At 45.9% G+C, this 20,186-nt stretch overlaps 1 long non-coding RNA gene across 3 annotated transcripts in view; it reads left to right on the top strand.

Moving 5' to 3' along the window:
* Positions 1 to 10,678: 10,678 nt before the first annotated feature.
* Positions 10,679 to 20,186, top strand: part of LOC147014665 (uncharacterized) — a 93,582-nt gene continuing 84,074 nt past the window's right edge. For all 3 annotated transcript variants that reach the window (XR_015050857.1, XR_015050858.1, XR_015050859.1), the window contains exon 1: positions 10,679 to 11,013. This is a non-coding gene — a long non-coding RNA (uncharacterized LOC147014665). The remainder of the gene's footprint in view (positions 11,014 to 20,186) is intronic.

The following is a 20,186-nucleotide window of genomic DNA, read 5'->3' as shown; positions in this document are numbered from 1 at the left end:
TGTGGAGTATGCTCGGCAGACCGCTGGGAGTGCGCGAAGGCTTGTGTGGTGTGTATGGCCAAAGTGGGTGTGGCGACCGTGGCTTTGGGGTCTCCTTGGATCTCATAGGATCCTGTGGCATAATTATTGGGTGTGTGGGGCCAAGGCTGGGTTCTCTGTGGGGAATCCAGGGGCCCAGCAAGGATAATGTAGGCAGATACGACCATACTCGACAGGCTGATGGGTATGGCAATTACAATTAGAGGGGACTTATAAATTAGAAGATGATTTAAATTGACCTTGGGATATTTCTTTTGAATTGGCTGATCGTCCCAACATGATTAGGAATGAAAGGGGGAATGCCACACGAAATAAGAAGAAAGGGACAATGAATGAAGAGGTAATGAGAAGTATGGGTCTACATTTTTTTTAGGGATTAAAGATTGAGTGAATGGTGATAAGAGTGGGAAGCACACCCTCTGTGGGGAACAATCCCTGCTCTTGTTAGCGTTAGGTAGATAGGGGGGATTCAGATGTTTTGGAACAGGATGCTGTTGCTGTGTTGGTGCTGGTATAGTAGTGGTAAAGGAACTATTGATGGGTGCAAGAGTTAATTGACAGGCTGGGGTGGGGTTCATGGTGTGTCGGTATTTGGGGAAGGACATCCCAGGTGCTGGGATTACGCAGGCCCGGAAAAGGCAGGAGTGGCAGTGAGTGGACTGTGGAGGATGTCTGGCTGGGAAGATGTAAGTAGTGGGACCTCAGGGAGCGGTGCTAGGAACATTATTAATTACTCGCTGAAGTACCCGACGTTGTCTGGGAAAATTCAATGATTACTCTGATAATTAAATTTGTGTTGTTGACAGATTTGGACAGTGGGTGAAGAGTTAGGATTTGCAGGTGACAACGTTTGGAGGTAAGGTAGCAGAGAGAGGGGTGTGGGGGAGGGCTGATCAAATTCAGGAAAATCTAGATACATTAATAGATTAGGCAAAAGATTAGCAGATTCAGTTGAACATAAAGTATAAGGAAAGGTGCTGGGGATGTGTCAGAATAATGAAAATAGAGATAACATCATGCAAAAGGCAATCTTAGAGTGTGTCACACAGGAGAAGGACCTACAAATGGCAATAGATGGTAGGGGTGGGTTCGGTGAGCAAGCAGACAGCACAGTGCCAGGTAGCTAAAACTAACAAGATTTTATGTTGTATTCATAGGGGGATAAATTATAAATCGAAGGAGGTCGTGTTAACACAACATGAATTTAATGAAGCCTTATATAGGATATTATATGTCGCCATGGTGATGTCTGTGCCTGCCCAACTGTTCTCTTCCACCCCCACCACCAGAAGTATATTGGATGAATGTGATGTTGGTGGAGCACTGGCCTGATGGACCAACTGGCCTCTTCCTGCGTTGAAGTTCCTTGTGTTGATAAGGAAGAAACGAGGTTGGTATGAAGATGGGTAAGAGACAAGGAGAATGCATCGGACATACAGCTGTGGGGTCGAGGGGGGTGAGGATGAAGGCAATCATAAAACCCACCTTTTTATACAGGTAGAATGTCCTCTTATACTTATTTACTTTCAATGCACCCACATGTGTTCAGTGTGATGTTTGGATCAGCCGAGTAAGAGGAATCCTTCCTGATTTTTCTCTGGTGTAATGGAATGTAAGTGTTATTGTGCGTCTATTGTTATCACGTGCTGGAGGTGGGTTATATAAAAACCTGTTATAAAATCCATCCTTCACCGGTTGTGAGGGAACAGGGAGAAGGTAATGATGAATACCTGATGAATTTCATCAATTTTTAAATCAAGTTAAGCTTTTGCACATTCTGCTTTGCCTTTGTCAATAGCCACAAGTTGCTTGAACCTGCTCTGCGGTTTCTCACCACTCATGCTTTGTCTCTTTTAGGATTTTCTCATCTTGATAATGGAGCAAATGGCGAACCGGGGAGGATGTGCAAGGAAAAGATTATAAACGTTTTCAAATTGTTTGCAAATCTTGTCACCATTGTGACGTCGGAGTGTCACGCGTCGCCATTGTGACGTCGGAGTGTCACGCGTCGCCATTGTGACGTCGGAGTGTCACGCGTCACCATTAGCAACCCTTGTATTTTGAGAGTAATCCGTATGACGTCGGAGTGCAATTTACTTCTCTCTTTGGCCCGAGTGGATAAAATGGAATTATTACTCCACCCAAGCGAAGCAGAAATGGGGTTAAGCAATTGGTTAATGTCCGTCCGTCTTATCAGTGTATGGTCGTCAGTTTATGATGGAGGAAGAACTTTGTTTAAATCGAATGTTATATTTTGAACACGAATCGGAACATGACGAGGAAGACAAGTTTGTCGTTTTACTGTACTTTGGTTTGAATTTGTCCCGAGCTCACATGCGCAGAGATGAGTTAGATAATATTCTCACTCTGTCTGCCTTTCTGGCAGTCAAACAAAATTACAACTAGGGGCAATCCTGGCAGACAACTTCCCCCCCCCTCCCAGCCCCCTGTAAATCCCCTTCGATCCCGATTTTTTAAATGGCATGAACAAACTTTGGTACATCAAGGTTTATGAACCTTATAATTGTGCGTGTTGTTTCGGAGAAGAAATAAAACACATATTTTGAGCGACAACCCCCCCCCCCATCTCCCCTCCCAGTAGACCCACTAAGACCCCGATCTTGTTTAAGGCCCGGTCACACCTTGACGTTGAACTTTTGATGTTTTTTTTTTTAAGATTCGGACGTATTCATAACGAGTTGGTCGTATGTATAACATATTAGTAATGGACACAGAACGTTTCGTTGTGTTATAGATAACTTATACCAACGAATGCTGAACCTGTTGTTGGCCTACACAACCGATGCCCAACGATAGTCTAACTTCGGCATAGCGTGTTGCACGCATCGCCGACGATGTCGTGACGTAGCCTATTAAAAGGCTGACTCACAACGATTCGAATCATAACTGCCGTAGAAATGGAAGTGACAACATCGCGGTCCCACCTTGGCGATCTTGCCAGCGTATGCCGACCTAAGAAAAATGTGTCTAAAACGTTGGGGCACGTCAAATACGGTATGCGTAAGTTTGGTATACGTGAGTAGAACGCTAAAGTACGCTATCATACGTCGTAGTAAGTAGAGTACGTCAAGAAATTTTAAACATGTTCAAAATTTTACGACGTACTCGGCGTATGACACACGTTCCGCATGCGATGGGGATAAGTTTTACACACGATATGTGGACGCTTACACACGTCCACAAAGGCTACTTATAAGCTACTCATAAGTCGAAACACGTCGCGGTAATGTCTTTTTTACGCGAAACTTATTTCTAACTTATGTTTGACGTGCTTTGAACCAGTTCTTTACATAGTCCCAACACACATCGACGTATGTAGACGTATTCCAATGACGTCTTCCGGTCGACAAAAAAAAAAATGAATGTGTTTCTAGCTTACAACTGCCATATAAAGACGTGTTCCCAGCGGTTTTGGGAATTGGTATATAAAAATGCTGCTCATAAAAGGGGAACCCAACAGTGTTTTCGAGTCCTTTTTGAGTCGATGTCCATGTCAGCAGTAACAGTATCAGTATCAGTATCAGTATCAGTATCAGTATCAGTATTAGTATTAGTATTAGTATTAGTATTAGTATTAGTATTAGTAGTAGTTTGTTCATGTTGGCAGTAGTAGGTGGGTGTGAGGGGGAGGGTGTGGGTTATGATGGATCGTCCTTGCGTCCGCGTGTCCACGGGTAGGTTCATAGGCTGCCACTCAACGATTTAAATGGCTGCATCTCCGCTATTGAAAGTAGACGCTTGCGTTGAACAATTGGATTTTTTTTACACTCAACGACTTTTAAACGGTACCACTCAGCTAGTTTCATTGTTTACAATGAACGATTTAAATTGCTGTCACTCGCCTTTGTTTTTTGACGCTGGGGTTTGGAAATTTGAAGCGTTTCTTCTGAACGTGTTAAAACGCTCAAACTCGACTATTTTAAATAAACGCTGCCGATGGACAATTGGAATCATAGCCAAGCTAGACATCGAAGTGTGAACATCCTCGTCATGCCGAAGAAAAGTTTGAAGAATGCTGCAAATCAGTGTCCTGGCCGTGGCCGTGGACGCTGACGCAAGGACGATCCATTATACCGACGTCTTTCAGCCTATGAGTAACTTAAAAGTAACGTCTGTCGATGTGTGGCAACGATCGCGTAACGTGCCAACAACACGTTAATCATAGGTTAGAAATAAGTTTCGGGTACGCTAAACATTACCTCGGCGTGTCTCAACTTATGATTAACTTACAAGTAGCATGTGTTGACGTCTGTCAACGATCGCAGACCGTGCCTACAACTTGTGGCCAGCGTAGCGGAACGTGTGAGTCATACGCCGGCATACGTCGTGAAATTTCAAGCATGAAAAAATTTGAGGACAACCGAAAAGTACAACGTTTAAAGCCAGCGTACAACGACGTATGGCAGTGTTTTTCAGCGTGCTCTCAATGTTATCAAAACTTACCCATAACATATTCAACGTGTGCCAGCGTTTTAGAAAAAAAATGCAAAAATCGGCATACGTTGGCTAAAACGTCAAGGTGTGACCGGGCCTTTAACGTCGTAGACAATCTTCGGTACGTCACGTGTGATGAAGGTTGTGGTCAAGTTTCATAGAAATTGTTGTGTGTAGTTTTGGAGAAGAAAGCAAATAACATATTTTTGGGGGCAACCCCTTCATACACCCCCTTAGACACCGGTTTATGTTGTAATGGTGTGAACAAACTTTTGTACATCACGGGTGATGAAGGTTGTCGTCAGGTTTCATCAGAATCGTTTGTATCATTTCTGAGAAGAAAGGAAATACGTTTTAGGGGGAAAAGCCCCCGTAAACTCCATCCGTAGACCCCCTCAGACCCCAATTCTTATTATTTTTTAATGCCCTGAACAAACCTTGGTACATCATCGGTGATGAAGGTTGTGGTCAAGTTTCAGCAGAATTTCATGTGTGGTTTCTGAGAAGAAAACGATACCTATTTTGGGGGGCAACCCCCGTAGACACTCTTGGAGCCCAATTTTATTATCATTATTATTTTTATCTTGCCAGAACGAAGTTTTTGCAAGATATGTTAGTCAGCTTGTATGTTTTTTTTAATTTTTTTATTTTTTATTTTTTGTCTGTAATCGCGTATAAAAAATTCTGCAGAGCACAGTTATCATTGGAAATTTTTGTAACTTCGCATATCAGAGGCCTATAGAGGTCCCTTTCAGTGCACAAAATTTTGAAGGTCAAAGGTCAAGATCACTTTGTCGCAAATCAGGGGAGTCGACGAAACCCTTATTTTTTGAGTAATTTTGATCGGATCGTCTTCAAACTTCATGGGAATATAGTTCATGGTCTGGCGCTCAGCTGATTAATTTTTGGTGGCGATTGGCCTTGACCTTCATGGTTAGCGCCTAAGGTCAAACATATTTGACCCCAAGGTCAAATTTTCAAGTTTTCGGAACCATATCGTGTAGTACCTCAAATTGAACACCTCGATGAGTGCTTTCTAAATATGTCAAGCTTGAAACATTATGATGTCATTTGGTGACGTTATGAGGCAAACGCATATTTTTCATGGTTACTCTGTAGAACGATTCTCATCGGAATCTCTCGTCGGCAGATATTCCTCAAGGAGTCGCTCCTGGAGGATAGCAGCTCTGTTCACCTCAGTGTGACCTTTAAGAAGTCACACGTGGTCACCTTTTGGCAAGATACGGGTCACCCTGCGGGTGACATTGGTTTATTATGTTTTTATTTAATGCCATGAACAAACTTTGGTACATCACGGGTGATGAAGGTTGTGGTAAAGTTTCATCGAAATCATATGTGTAGTTTCAGAGAAGAACTTACAAGTATTTGTGGACGGACAGACGACGTGCCATCCCATAAGCTCCCCGGAACTACCTTCCAGGTGAGCTAAAAAAAAATAATTCCAAACAAGAAACTTACTGTTTTTAAGGATGTTATAAAGGACACAAACACCAGGCACGAATAACTAATGTGATGTGTTTGATAGGGTGATGCAATATACACTGGGTAAAATGGTGATAAAAGCCCAAATGTATTTCTTTACTGGCATATACAACCCCGTCGCTTCACTGATGGGAATAAAGAGTGGGGAAGAGAGAAAGTGGGAGGGGAGGGATGGGGGAGTGAGGAAGGGGGAGAGCTAGGAAGGGGAGAGGGCGAGGAAGGGGGGAGAGTGACGCCTCACCACAAGTCACTATACACTCTGAGAGGGGGTGGGAGTGAGGAGGATGGGGAGAGAGAGGAGGGAAGGGGGAACTGGGAAAGGGTGTTCTGAACTAGCGTTTGGTGGGGGAACTTAAGGGGGAGGGGTTCTCGACTTGCATTTGGGAGGGGGACTTGGGGTTAATCAAGAGGGGGGTGGGTGGTCCCATCTGCCAGCATTAGCACAGGATTTAACGCAATGGGGTACGTTACTTTCAATCAGATGCTATGCCTGGTGTTGGCTTAATGGTTAGGGTGGTGGGCTTGAGATCCTCAGATCCTGAGTTCAAATCTCACTCAGCTGTTGAATTAATACCAGGTAGGGTTGACTCTGCCTGTCATCATTCTGAGGTTGGCAAAATGAGTGCCAGCTTGCTGGTATCCTGTGTCGGAGTGGTGACCTGTCCAGGATTGTGTCCAATTGCCAAGGAGACTGCTTAGGCAGCACCAACGCTCTGCACAGAGTATGATCCCAATGGATGGATGGTACGGTAAAACCACGTTCAAATGGGTCATTCTCAACACTGCCCGGAGACGTCCACGAGGAGTGGAGATGTGAGGGGCTTTGAGAGAAGGGAAGCATGAGGGGAGGGGAAGGAAAGGAAGGTCAAAAAAGCCATGCCATTGTTCATTCCTTTATTTAAATTCTGCACACCTTTTACAACTAAAATGCGATAAGCTCTAGAATAGCGTAACCTGAGCTCAATTTTGAAACTTAAACTACGGATTTCATCCTAGCAGCAGTTCTAAATGATGAAAAAGTGTTCATTTGTCCAATTTGCACATTCTTTGACACCTCTTCCTCCCCTCAATCTCTGCAGGTGATGGGTGGGGGGGGGTGGGAAGAGGAAAGTCAGTAGGAGGGGAAGGGAAGGCAACATGAGGGAGGGGAAGGCAGCATGAGGGGAGGGGAAGGCAACACGATGGGAAGGGAAGGCAGCATGAGGGAGGGGAAGGCAACATGAGGGGAAGGGAAGGCAACATGAGGGGAAGGGAAGGCAATACGAGGGGAAGGGAAGGCAACATGAGGGGAGGGGAAGGCAACATGAGGGGAAGGGAAGGCAATACAAGGGGAAGGGAAGGCAACATGAGGGGAAGGGAAGGCAACATGAGGAGAAGGGAAGGCAACAGAAGGGGAGGGGAACGCAACATGAGAGCAGGGGAAGGCAGCATGAGGGGAGGGAAGGCAGCATGAGGGGAGGGGAAAGCAGCATGAGGGGAGGGGAATATAATGGAAAGAAAGGCAGTATAAGAGAAGGGGAAGGGAAGACAGCATGAGGGAAGAGGAAGGGAAACAGCATGAGGGGAGGGGAAAGAAAGGCAGAGTTAACGGGACGATAAAACACACCCAACCAGCAACGTTGTCTTGTCAACCTCCAGGTTCTATATAAAACCGGGCAGGAACATTGAAAACCAATGCTATCTACCTGACAAAGGCCTGCCTGAATGCACGCGTGCGTGCTCGCACATGCAGCGACCTTTGCTCACTCCGAATCAGATTCATACATGATACACTCTGGGGAAGCCGTTTTAAATTCAAAACTAAATCTTCAGTCCTTAAAAGCCCCCCAATACGTGTTCCTCCAACATTCTCACGGTCCATGCTAACTGTGCACATGCACCAGCAATATCCTCATCGTTTCACTTGGGCATGTGCACGGATTCTCAGCAGCATGCTCAACTTTATCCACACCCGCATTGCACGGCACGTCCCGCATGCCCCCCACTATGGTGCCATGCACTACGGGCCGGGTGCGAGTTCGGTCTGCATGCCCACAAAACCTGCGCACCGCATGCACATAACCAAGCATGTAGGCATGGACACACCCCCACAGAGTCCCTTTACAAATCTCAATCTACCCATTTGTACCACGTCTGAGTGTGCTGTCTACGTACCTCTGCATGCTTGCAGCAATTGCCAACTGCACCTTCCAATCGGGAACACCACCAGCTACCACTGCATGGATGTGCTCTTCTCTGGGGTCACGCATGCTCTCCTGTGAGGTGATGTGTGCCGAGCACGCATTCTCCCCCGTATGTGCCACAGTTTTCTCCTTGGCAGAGTTCTGAACATGAGGTTCGATTCGATGTTGGAAGGTTTCTTTTTATATAAAGTATATTAATACAACTGCATTGTTTCACCTTTTTCTGTGATCTGCTTTCATTATATGAATATAATTGCTGTACAATAATATAATTAAAACAAATTGCAGAAAAATGTAAAACAATGTAGTTCAGCGGGTGAACCGGATGACACGAACTGCATGCGTAAGACTGCTAAATATAATGGTATATATAATAATAATAATTATATATAATGCGATGTATAATACTGCTGTTTATAATAATAACTCTTGCAGAAAATTTTCTGTAAGGCTCACTTGGCTGCGCCTGGATGGGTTTTTGACAGTCGTGGAGTAGCGGCTGAAATCCGAATCCTATCCAGGTTCCTCCTGATGACTCCATCGTTGCTCTACTTCTTCGGGTTCCTTCTGGGTCTTCTGTTTCATTATGCTTGTCCCATATCCTGATGCTGTGTGGACTGTGCTTCCCCGCTGATGGATCTCTGCTAGCTTATACATGTTGCTGCATTTGAGCCTGGGGAGTCACTACTGAAATCTATCTATCTGGCTTCTTCCTGAGATCTTTGTTGTTTCTTTCTTTCACATTTCTTTCAAAAAATTTTTTTCACAATTCTCTTTATTCATTCTAATTCTTTCTTTTTCTTCTCTTCAATCACTTTCACTCTTCTGACTGTCTTTACCAATGATGTTTTCTTTAATAAACCGAAATGAATGAAACTACTGAAATCTATCCATCTGGGCTCTTCTCGACATCTTTGTTCTTTGTTTCTTTTAGACTTCTTTCTATTTTTTTTTCTCAATTCTCTTTAATCATTCTAATTCGTGCTTTTAATTCTCTTTTGTCTCTTTTACTCTCTATTTCTCTCATTCATTATCTATCTCTCTCAGGTCAGGTCAGGTATGGGAGCATGCGCCGGAGCAGCGAGTCGCTGCGTCCACTTTCCGCCGGTACTCCAGGGGCCTCCATCTCGCCATCCCCCAGACATCTGGACAAGCGATTAGTGATGCCCATCACCTTGACATGCTGATCAATCTCTCAGGAGAAGTGAATTATTGCAGAATTTTTTTTCTGTAAGGCCCACGTGGCTGAACCTGGATGGGTATGAGGGTTGAGGAGGAGTGGCTGAAACCTGAATCCTGTCCAGGTTCCTCCTGATGACTCCATCTTTGCTCTTTACTTCTTCGGTTTCCTTCTTGGTCTTTCCATTTGATAAATTGTGAGGTGCTCACCAAGTAGCTTAAGCACTCAGGCAAGCACTCCAACAAATGGAACGGCAGGCTTGGTCAAGCGATTAGTGATCACTGTATTCAACACCACCCGTGGACATCCGGACTGTCAAAGAACGTGCGAATTGGGCAAGTATACACCTGTGTTTTTAGCAGTCGGAACTGCTGTTACGGTCGTTTCCGCAGGTTAAATTTTGAAATTTGGCTCAGGTTAAGAGATTCTCAAGCTTATCGCATGTGCAGAAATTAAACAAAGGTATGAACACTGGTGTCTCCAGGCATTTATAAGCATTGCAACATATACAGTGATTCATAGGTATGAAGATCAGTGATCAATGACCAGCGATATATACAGAGAGTCGTCGGGATGAAGCTCTATCATACAGTGACCATTATGACCTGTTCCAAGGCAAGGCATTTTTCGTAGGCCGAATCAAATTGGTGGCTAAGACCCCTGTGATGTGAAGTTGGTCTGACAAAGGATAAGCCTTTCATGAAGGTAAGCCTTAAATTATATTCAAAGGGGGTGTTTAAATGTATCAAAACATCCAGTTTTCATTCATGCATTCCCTTGGAATTTTCTTAGTATGCATGCAAGGTTTCAGGCCACTAGGTTTCATGGTTTTGGAGTTATGGAGGAGACACACACACACACACACACACACTGACTGACACACTGAAATTTATTACCTCTGCCACTGAAAGTGAAGGAGGTTATGTTTTCATCCCTTTCTGCCTGTTTGTTGGATTCGCAAGATATCCCTTATTGTCGGGTTGTGTGTGTGTGTGTGTGTGTGTGTGTGTGTGTGTGTGTGTGTGTGTGTGTGTGTGTGTGTGTGTGTGTGTGTGTGTCTGCAACGCGAGACTCCACAGCACAAACCAGCAAACCGATTTCGGTGAAACTTGGCGAACAGGTACCATATGAGCTGGGAATGTGCACATTTGAGTTTCGTTGCTAAGCAACCAACCGTTGCTATGCAGCGGCCGAAAAACCGCACGTTCACTATTTTCAATACTTGTCCTTCAGTTTTGAATGTGGAGAAACGAGACTTCGGAATGAAACACTTCGAGATATTTAGATTTACTCAAACCGATTTTTGATTTAGGTTTTATTTTTCAAGCGGTAGTCCTTCAAAAATCGGGTGTCTATTTGCCGTCATTTAAGGTGTGTATACAGTGTTTGTAAGGAACTACACCGTCGTTCCACCTTCGATCTCTCCTCGATCCAAACGTTATTGACCAAAGTGAAAAGGATCCAAAATAAATGGAATCACCGGCATTTCTGTCTGTGGATTTCTAATAATATGGTATAAATCAAGTTATGTGGAATTTGAAAAACATATTTTAAATTTTTTTTCTACACCCCTCGTAATGTTATCGTCCGCTACACCGCCAGGTTCATCAAAAACAACCGACCAGGAAGTCTTCTCACGCTACCCATGGTCTGGTTCGTATTTCCCTGAACATCTGTTGTTCTGTTTACGGTTATTTTTTCTCTCTCTCTCTCTCTCTCTCTCTCTCTCTCTCTCTCTCTCTCTCTCTCTCTCTCTCTCTCTCTCTCTCTCTCTCTCTCTCTCTCTGTCTCTGTCTCTGTCTCTGTCTCTGTCTCTGTCTCTGTCTCTGCCTCTACCTCTGCCTCTGCCTCTGCCTCTGCCTCTGCCTCTGCCTCTCTCCGTCTCTCTCTCACTCGTGGGTGTGGCGTCATGGCGGCTCCGTGTGTGCAGCTCAGAGTACTGTGTTGTTCCTATCCCCATTTCGTTTCCCTCTGTGTCCCCATACGTGTTTGTGGAGTTTTTTTTCCCTGTTTCCCTTCCTGTTGAGACGAGAGAGGGAGAGCGCGCACGGAAGGTGCTTTGTGGGTTTTCCTTGAAACCTTCGGGTTTCCGGGCCTACGTTTTCATCTGCCTTGTTTTCATAGGCCTACCGTTTATCGGTGGTTTAGCTTCTTCCTTACACTCTTCTTTTCCCTTATACTTCATTTGACCCACTTGCTTGTGACAGTTTTCCTTTGTTAAACTTAAAAACTCTTCTTTTATTTTCAGCTATGGCAAACAATCGTTTGCAGAATAGCATTTACGAGTCACTTACTCGTAAGAATGGGATATTAGTTAGCGCACCAGACGGGGTTCGGGTCGAGGACGTCGTGACAGGCTTGGGAGAACTCGTTGGTTTTGAAAATGTGTTAGCAGCTTCAAAGATGAACAAACGAGTTGTTGTTTTTCTTTCCGAGGAGCGCTATGTCGCTCAGGCGGTTGAAACCGGTTTGTCTTCACCGCCAGATATTTTCGTTAACGTTAGTATGTTGGACTCACCGGCGGTGAAAATCACTTTATCTAATTTACCGCCTTTTGTTAAAAACGAACAGATCTTGTCCGTCTTGGGACAAATCGGCACGGTGGTGTCAAAAATCTCCATGATTGAAATGAATGCGAGGGAAAAAACTTCGGAGTGTAGGCTTTATTTCACTTGATTGAAGCCGCTTCTACAGACACATCAGGGAATACATGTGCAGCAAGGAATACATGTGCAGCAAGGTATACACGTGCAGTCGATCACCGCAAAATAAATCAGCAATTAGCACGGAGTCCGGTATACTCTCAATTCTTACCATTCAACGAGCACCAAGTGAACCACCGCCGTAAATGACAATGCCCCAGGGACAATCCCACCGACCGCGCGGAATCTCGGTTTTATCTGTCCCGTGCACGAGCCGCGCGACATGTGATCACGCGTCACATCCTTCAATTCATCACATTCTCCCCATCTTTAAAATGTAACTAGAGGCTCAACTAACGCACCATGATTACTTCAACGCTATAGGAGTATACATTTCAAGCAACGCGAACTATTTAAACTACAGAAGCATACATTCCAAGCAGTGAGGATTATTTTGAGTTATAGGAGCATGGTAAGGTGCCATCGAGGGATGCCGATAATCCCCTTTACAGATCGAGTCGGCGAGGGGGTTTTATCCGTCGACCTCTCCGGGAGTAAATGGTGGTTTCACTTGAGGGAGGCTTCCGATCCTCTTGGGGAGCCTTGACTCGTGCCGGGGATGACTCCTCGATCGCTCTCGGGTGGAACGCGGCAGCTCCGTCGCCATCATTCCTGGGTGGAGTTCCTGGGGGGGAAACACCTGGGGTGGCAATGTCAGAGGGAGGAGTACCAGATGGAGGAGTACCTGCAGGAGGAGTACCTGCGGGAGCCAGATGGCGAACCGACACAGTGGTCTCCCTGCCATCAGGAAGTCTAACATGAGCATACTCAGGATTAGCATCGATGAGTTCGACCTCCTCCACCATTGGTTCATACTTGCTTTGTCATACCGGGCGCTTCATGAACACTGTTCCGGGATAGGTTAGCCAGTTGGGCACCGATTGGCCGTCAACATAACGTCGTCGGTGAGTAAACATTCGTTCCTGAGGAGTAGCATTGGTGGACGTACAGAGCAAAGAGCGTATGGAATTCAGAACATCGAGTAGGGTAACCTCCCACCGCTCGGGGCCCAGTCCTCTCGATTTCAGCGCCAGGGTTACGGCTTTCCAAATGACTCCATTATACCGTTCCACCTGCCCATTACCCTGTGGGTTGTAACCCGTCGTTCGACTAGTTGCTATGCCGTGCTCAAATAGGAAATGTTTTAGCCCGGCCGACATGAAACACGGCCCTCTGTCTGAATGTATGTACGAAGGTTTCCCAAACATAGCGAAGAGGTCAGAGAGACATTTCACGACAGTGCCCGAGGTCATATCCGAGCACGGGAATGCGAATGGGAACCTTGAGTATTCATCAACAACAGTGAATATGTATCTGTTGTCTGTCTCGATCGGCAGGGGCCCTTTGAAGTCGATATTTAGTCCCTCGAAGGGAGAAGCGGCCTTGATCAATCTGCCGGGAGTGGCGCCATAGAATCTGGGTTTTAGTTCAGCACAAGCAGGGCAAGAAGCATTCATTTGTTTTATATCATCGATAGAATAGGGAAGGTTTTGTCTGCGCACGAAATGTGCCATTCTGGTTACCCCCGGGTGGTACAGAGACCCATGAAGGTCTTGCAAAGCCCGACTGATTGTCGCCGAACAGTAGACCCGAGAGAAGGTGTCTGCAGCAGGATTTTCCTAACGGGCCGGTAGACAATGTCGTAGCTATAACAAGATAGATCTATCCGCCATCTCAAAATTTTCTCGTTCTTAATTTTCCCGTTATTTTTCCCATCAAACATGAAGGCAACGGATCGCTGGTCCATGACGAGTGTGAAGTGGTTGCCCAGTAAATAATTCCTCTATTTACGTAGAGCTTCGACAATAGCGTACGCTTCCTTCTCTATCGCCGAGTGTCTCTGCTCACTTCCTGAGAGAAAAGAGTTCTCGAGAAGAACGCGACGGGTCGTCCGGACTGATTGAGCATCGCAGCTATCGCATGATCGGAAGCGTCCGTTTCCACCACGAACGGCATCGTGCTATCGATCGATAATACCACGGAATTACCGATATCATCCTTGAGGCTGTGGAAAGCTTTTACAACAACGGCATCTAGTGGGAAGTTTTTGCAATGCACTAGGGGATGTATTTTCTCGGAGTATTGGGAAATCCATCTTGCGTAGTAAGCGAACATCCCGATCACCCGACGCATTGTCTGCAGGTCATGAGGTGGGGGTAGCTCACGAAGTGGGCGCAATCGTTCAGGATCAGGCTTAATCGTGCCGTCGGCTATTGTGTAGCCGAGAAGATCAATTGACCTTGCCGAGAATACGCATTTCTCGTAGTTGAGGGTCAGATTATATTTTCTAGCAATGCTCAAGAATCTGTCCAGATTCATATCATGTTCCCCCCGATCCTTACCGCACACCGTGACATTGTCCACGTAAACAAAAGTGTCTTTGAGGTTTTCATCCGAGATGATGTCGTCCATAACTCGTTGGAAGCAAGCTACTCCATTCATGACACCGAACGGAATCCTCCTGAATTGATAGAGGCGTCGACCTGCCTCGAACGCGGTGTAGGGTTTGTCTTCCTCTCGAATGGGAATTTGATGATAGGTGCTTCGCAAATCGATGGTGCTGAATATTTTGTAATTGGCCACGCGTTCGTCCATCTCGTCTATGCGCGGCAAAGGGTAGGCATCGAGTTGGGTGAAGAGATTGACCGTTTGAGAGTAATCGACAACCATTCGTTTCTTGTGGTTCTGGTTGGTGGTCACCAACACCTGCATGCGCCATGGCGAATCGCTCGGTTCTATAATACCTTCTTCCAGTAATCGCTTGATCTCAGAAGTGATGAAGTTCATATCGGCGGCAGTGTGTCGTCGCAATTTGATCACTATCGGTTTACAGTCCGGCGACAAGTTAGCAAACAGCAGGGGGGACGATACCTCTGCGGTGGTCAGAGCATTTAGAATTAGACGAGGTTTGCTTCCTCCAAAGGATATTTCGACGCTTGCGTGCTGCTTGAGGACATTATGACCCAGAATTACATCAGCGCATAAATCACGAAGCACCAGTACCCTTACATCCCGATGCGTGTACCCTTTTACGTCCAACTCAACATTGCAGTACCCTCGTACGCGGGACTGTAGTGATGTGAAGGCCATGCATACCGTATTGTCTGTCGGGTGGATCTTCCATTTCCTGCCATTCACTAGCGAGCTGTTGACGAAACTTTCAGAGCTACCGGTATCAATCAGAGCCTCAGCCATATGCCCGTTAATTCGTACGTTGATGATAACTTTGGATAGATTCCCCGGTGAAGCTGCTGTTACTTTCTTCTGTGAGTAGAGAGCCGCAGAGGTGGGTTTATTTCCTCTAAGAGTAGATTTGCATACCCTGGCATAATGCCCTTTCTTGTCACAGTTCATGCATGTGGCATCCCTGGCGGGGAATTTGTTGCGGCGGTGTCTTTTATACCCACAAAAGAAGCATTTACCAACCGAAGTAGTTGCTGAGGAGTTTGACGAGGTCTGGGTATCCGATTCCTCGGGTTTATCTCCATCCTCAGTGTCGGAGGTGTCCCGGGGGGTTCCTTGAGTTTCCGCCGTAGCAGCGTTCATTAGCAGCATCGGTGTCCCATATGACTCAGATTGCTACTGAGCCGTATCTATAGCTTGGGCCTGGTCAGCTACCATTTCAAGAGTGGGTTGTGCTTTCTCCAGTAAGCGTTGCCGAATGGGGGCTGACCTGAGCCCTTGGATGAACGCCTCTCTGGTCGCTTCATCTCGGTGTTCCTCGGCGGTTACAGCACGGAAACTGCAGTCTTTGCCCAACTGCCTCAGAGCTTGCAGGAACTGATCGATTGTCTCCCCGGCTGCTTGCCTGCGTGTGTTGAGAAGATGTCCTATGTATACCTCGTTCTTGCGCTTCACGTAGAGCGCCCGCAGCACGTCGATCGCTGCGTCGTAGGTGTCACACTCCGAGAAGAGCCTGAATACACTGGGCGAGACATGATTCACAAGGGCGGCCAATTTGTCGGCTCCCTCTTCGATGATGGTCAGATAGTGTGAGAAGGAACGGAACCAATGCGACCATTTCATTTCCGAGTCAGTAGCGTTTGGGTCTGCGTCGAACCTCTCCGGCTTGTAGATCTTGTCCATCGTCGGTTGAGGGAGCCGAAGGGATGAAGTGAAATAAATTGAAATGAATGCGAGGGAAAAACCTTCGGAGTGTAGGCTTTATTTCACTTGATTGAAGCCGCTTCTACGGGCACATCAGGGAATACATGTGCAGCCAGGAATACATGTGCAGCAAGGAATACATGTGCAGCAAGGTATACACGTGCAGTCGATCACCGCGAAATAAATCAGCAATTAGCGCGGAGTCCGGTATACTCAATTTTTACCATTCAACGAACACCAAGTGAACCACCGCCGTAAATGACAATGCCCCAGGGACAATCCCCCCGACCGCGCGGAATCTCGGTTTTATCTGTCCCGTGTGCGAGCCGCGCGACATGTGATCACGCGTCACATCCTTCAATTCATCACAATGATTCCCTTTCATTTGCGTTTGGATTCTTCAGTCTGCCATATCATGACCTTCCGGCGGCACTGTTACATGGTGTTAAAAAACAACGCCCAATCGCTCAATGCCTCAGCTACATTGGTAGTTGAAAATCGAAATTATGGAATGTCCATTGCAACAGAGACAATGACGTGTTTCACGTGTGGTGCCTTCGGACATTTAAAAGGTGCTTGTCCGGAGTGTATATCCGGTGGCACATCTTGACAGTCAGGAAGAAACGCCGATTCTCGTGGCACATCTAGACAGTCAGGAAGAAACGCGATTCTCGTGGCACATCAAGACAGTCAGGAAGAACGCCGATTCTAGTGGCACATCTAGACAGTCAGGAAGAAACGCCGATTCTGGTGGCACATCAAGACAGTCAGGAAGAAATGCGATTCTGGTGGCACATCTAGACAGTCACGAAGAAACGCCGATTCTGGTGGCACATCTCGACAGTCAGGAAGAAACGCCGATTCTGGTGGCACATCAAGACAGTCAGGAAGAAACGCCGATTCTGGTGGCACATCTAGACAGTCACGAAGAAACGCCGATTCTGGTGGCACATCAAGACAGTCAGGAAGAACGCCGATTCTAGTGGCACATCTAGATAGTCAGGAAGAACGCCGATTCTAATGGCACATCTCGACAGTCAGGAAGAAACGCCGATTCTAGTGGCACATCTCGACAGTCAGGAAGAAACGCCGATTCTAGTGGCACATCTCGACAGTCAGGAAGAAACGCCGATTCTAGTGGCACATCTAGACAGTCAGGAAGAACGCCGATTCTAATGGCACATCTCGACAGTCAGGAAGAAACGCCGATTCTAGTGGCACATCTAGACAGTCAGGAAGAAACGCCGATTCCAGTGGCACATCTAGACGGACGGAACCAGATGCCGATATTAGTAATAATAATGGGGCGTCGGGGACGGCAGATCAGCCTTCATCTTCGAGCACGGAAATCAATAATTCTCCCGCTGATGACGCGGGTTTTATTACCGTGTCCTCCAAGAGGAGTTATAAAAGAGGAAGCGGAAGTGAGGACACACAGGCGAGCTGTTCGAAAACAGCGCCGGGAATGAACGTAATGGTTTTTTTGTTTTTTTTTCGAAACAGAAGCTCCGCAGCTGGTCTTCTGCTGCAGAATAGGTTCAGTGTGTTCGCTGAAACGGAAGAAGACGTTTCCGTTCATCCCTCTCATGAACAAGGACCGAGCGCAACGCCCCGAGATGTTGTGGTGACCACTTCGGTCACTGAAACTAAAACCATAAACCTGCTCTCGTCCCGCGCCCTGCTGACGACGAAGTGTCTGAGGTAATGGAGGCAGAAGACGTGGCAGCCCCAGAGGGAGAGTGCGAAGCCTCCGATATAAAAACGGTAATCCCTGTTACGGTTTTTAAAACTCCCACTGTGCAAACAACTACACTTTTAGTGGAAGACGATATTCCCGTTGTAAGAGTATCGGCTTCGGTGTGTTAGGAGAAAAATAAAAACCATTCGGATTACGACTCAGATGGGGCCTCGTCGTTTGCCTCTAGTACTAGTAGCGAGGTCTGGAATGACCCAGCAATATCCAAGAAACCGGAGGGTGATGATGACGATGTATCGCCATGGAAATTCTCAAGTTTCTTCAGGACATTTTTCGAAAGAAAAACGTTAAAATTATAACCTTCTTCCCGAACCTGTCTGGCTTGATAAACTCCTCAAAACGTCTCCTCCTTCAGGCTGAAAACTTGGTGTGATTGAGTCACAAGTATTTCGCCTTAGGAAGTGTGTATTGAAAGCTCGGAAGGAGCTACAAGCACAACCCAACTTCCCTTTACCTGATAACCCCTCCCTACCTACACTATTACCTTTTCTATTGTAACTTTAAATATAAATGGAGGACGTTCACCCCTGTGTAAAGCTCAGGTAAAGTTGCTTGTCGAGCAAAAACGTTTTGATGTTGTTCTTTTGCAAGAAACAAGATGTAGCTCCTCGTGCATGAGCGAAATGACTCACATCATGAAAGGACAATGGTTCTTTAAGGCCCGGTCACACCTTGACGTTTTAGCCAGCGATGGCAACGTGTTAAAATGTATGTAAAACGCTGGCTTACGTTGAACTTTTGATGTTTTTTTTTAAAGATTCGGACGTATTCATAGCGACTTGGTCTTATGTATAACGCATTGGTAACTACACAGAACGTTTCGTTGTGTTATAGATAACTTATACCAACGAATGCTGAACCTGTTGTCGGCCTACACAACCGATGCCCAACGATAGTCTAACTCAGGCATAGCGCGTTGCACGCATCGCCGACGATGTCGTGACGTAGCCTATTAAAAGGCTGGCGCACAACGATTCAAATCATAACTGCCGTAGAAATGGAAGGGTCAAAATCGCGGTCACACCTTGGCGATCTTGCCAGCGTATGCCGACCTAACAAAAAGTGTGTCTAAAACGTTGGGGCACGTCGAATACGGTATGGGTAAGTTTGGTATGCGCGAGTAGAACGCTAAATACGCTATCATACGTCGTAGTAAGTAGAGTACGTCAAGAAATTTTAAACATGTTCAAAATTTTACAACGTACTCAGCGTATGACACACGTTCCGCATGCGATGAGGATAAGTTTTACACATGATATGTGGACGCTTACACACGTCCACAAAGGCTACTTATAAGCTACTCATAAGTCGAAACACGTCGCGGTAATGTCTTTTTTACGCGAAACTTATTTCGAACTTATGTTTGACGTGCTTTGAACCAATTCTTTACGTAGACCCAACACACATCGACGTATGTAGACGTATTCCAATGACGTCTTCCGGTCGACAAAAAAATAAATGAACGTGTTTCTAGGTTACAACTGCCATATAAAGACGTGTTCCCAGCGGTTTTGGGAATTGGTATATAAAAATGGTGTTCATAAAAGGGGAACCCAACAGTGTTTTCGAGTCCTTTTTGAGTCGATGTCCATGTCAGCAGTAACAGTATCAGTATCAGTATTACTATTAGTATTAGTACTAGTAGTAGTTTGTTCATGTTGGCAGTAGTAGGTGGGTGTGAGGGGGAGGGTGTGGGTTATGATGGATCGTCCTTGCGTCCACGTGTCCACGGGTAGGTTCATAGGCTGCCACTCAACGATTTAAATGGCTGCATCTCCACTATTGAAAGTAGACGCTTGCGCTCAACAATTGGATTTTTTTACACTCAACGACTTTTAAACGGTACCACTCAGCCATTTTCATTGTTTACAATGAACGATTTAAATTGCTGTCACTCGCCTTTGTTTTTTTTTTTGTTTTTTTTTTGACGCTGGGGTTTGGAAATTTGAAACCTTTCTTCTGAACGTGTTAAAACGCTCAAACTTGACTATTTTAAATAGACGCTGCCGATGGACAATTGGAATCATAGCCAAGCTAGACATCGAAGTGTGAACATCCTCGTCATGCCGAAGAAAAGTTTGAAGAATGCTGCAAATAAGTGTCCTGGCCGTGGCCGTGGACGCTGACGCAAGGACGATCCATTATACCGACGTCTTTGAGCCTATGAGTAACTTAAAAGTAACGTCTGTCGACGTGTGGCAACGATCGCGTAACGTGCCAACAACACGTTAATCATAGGTAGGAAATAAGTTTCGGGTACG

The sequence above is a fragment of the Eptatretus burgeri genome, chromosome 13 (assembly GCF_056783735.1).
Source record: "Eptatretus burgeri isolate ZD-2024b chromosome 13, Ebu_testis_v1, whole genome shotgun sequence".
Classification (NCBI taxonomy): domain Eukaryota; kingdom Metazoa; phylum Chordata; class Myxini; order Myxiniformes; family Myxinidae; genus Eptatretus; species Eptatretus burgeri.
Note: the sequence above shows the minus strand (reverse complement) of the source record. Positions and strands in the feature narration are given on the sequence as shown.